Here is a 2283-nt window from a genome sequence, read left to right as displayed (position 1 = left end):
CATCTTTTTTAAAAGTCACATCTTCCTGTTTGAACAAAATAATGGCTAATTATATATGGGTGTACGGATACAGATGTCTACAAAAAAATCATCTAGGAGAAGTATGATTTAAATAAACAATAAATAAAGAACAAATATAATAAGAAGCTAAGTAGAGCAAATGTGGCAACGCTGCTGATACCAGAAGGCGAAGATAAGGTTTACAGAATGATCAAAATTGAAGGTTAAAAACTTTACTGTATCAGATTAACGACTAAAAGCAGAGGCGTATTACGTTTTTGAAACGAATCACTATGTTTAAACAATGGGATTATTCAGACAATAGATTGAATAAAATATCGAACTGTTCACATCTCTTATATCATATCCAGAGACCGAAAAGCTTACTGAAGGAAGTGGGAATAAATGTGCGGTCACTGAAGACAATAACTTTGTTATAGTGACGCGATACAGACAGTGTAATTGTGAGTGTTAGTGGAGTTCTAGTAAACAGAGTGTACTCATATCACCAACAGTTCCATGAATTCCAATTTACTAATTGCATTCTGAACACTCTGTTCATCACTACTACACCAACATTCACAATTATACTGTCTGCTGTGCGTTTCTATAACCTTTTATAACCAGTTTCAGCTTCTCAATTTGGGAGAGGAGGGGGTCACGAATTAGAATTAAAAAAAAGAAAGAAAAAGTAATGTTGTGATCCGAACTATCTCACTATAACCATAGGCGATGCTTAGTATAGTTCTCTTCCTTCAATTTCCGCAGTTCACTAAAACTATTCCAAAGGTTTAATGCTTCCCTGTCTCCAGTACCAAGGTGGCTTTGGTCAGATCACATATTCGTTTCCACAAATTTACCGTTCAAGGTATTTTTTACTTTGGCTTGTAATGATAAGAATCAACTAGAAGGCGCTAAGCGAAATTGTTATCCATATATAAACAATACAATGAATTACAACACTAAAAGAATATTTTTAACTATGGTGTAGGTAAACGGAGTAGCCCTCGCGTCAAATCGTGCCACTACTGTCTGCTCCAGCAACACAACCTACCCCCATCTATAGTAGTAGCAAAGATTCGTGGTATACAAAGGACTAACTCACTTAGTATCTGCTGGTCCTCTCATACCATGCTAGGTCTTTCAGTCGTAGTCTAGTGGAAAGACAATTACAAATCTTTATGTAACAAAACCATCGTTGTGATGGTGTTAAATTTTCATTCTCACCCTAGATCGCGTCCCTCTGTACAAGGGTGTTTGGTAAATTGTTCAAATGCTTCATAAAAATTTTAGTGAAATCTACAGAATTGGAAAATTGGCATCAAGAGTTCAACAAAAACATTTATTTTATATAACGAAATTAAAACGGTTACATTACAATAAATATTTCATATATAGAGTTATAAGTAATAGCACTGTTTATTAATATTCAATAGAGAATATTCGAAGTGGGATTTTCCACATACATAAGTTGTTGAAAATGTGTATGGTAGAGACACCCTCCGCCTACCAATGGAAACTCTATACCTGACAATCTTGAAGTATATACAACTGGATACCATCAACAACTACACACGAATATGATATGGAAATGCTGCTACCTTAATAGAATCGAGTTGAAGTGGGATATCGACAAAATAAAGTCTGAGTTTTTGGCAGTTGAGCTATATAAAAGTTGTCTACTGTGTCAGAATAATTAACGAAATATAAAAACTATATAACGGAAAGTAATAGGCCGATTAGCATATTACAACTTCTTTCCCCTGTGCTGCGAAAGTGATGGTAGAACCAAGTGTTTTGCAAGACTTCCTCCTAGTATGAGGAAAATCTTCGGTGGATGTGATGAGGTAGGCTACAGTTATAAAATTTGTACTTCAGTAAATTGACTCTCTATTTTGGGGAGTTTATCTTAGGACTAACAAACATTAAATCATAAAATGCACAGTTACTAAACCTATACTTGTAAGGAAGTTGCTAGTATTGAGAAGATGTCAAAAACCTAATATAGGCGTACTTTTAAGAAAGCAAAGTCCCATCCTCGGCTGTAGTTTCATGCTACTTGATAGAGTGACGATTCCCTTAGACCAGGGGTGCTCAAACTTGAACTGCTGGCGATCTACCTCAATATTTTTAGACTACTTACGATCGACTCTGAGAGGCTGCAAGTATGTGTGATGCAGGGTTGTCGTACATACACGATACACCCTACCTACCTAGGTAGGGTGTACCGTGGCATATATAGATATTAGCTTTCTGCACAATATAGGTACATTATTTTAGGTT

Source organism: Diorhabda carinulata, chromosome X, assembly GCF_026250575.1.
Source record: "Diorhabda carinulata isolate Delta chromosome X, icDioCari1.1, whole genome shotgun sequence".
Taxonomy (NCBI): Eukaryota; Metazoa; Arthropoda; class Insecta; order Coleoptera; family Chrysomelidae; genus Diorhabda; species Diorhabda carinulata.
Note: the sequence above shows the minus strand (reverse complement) of the source record.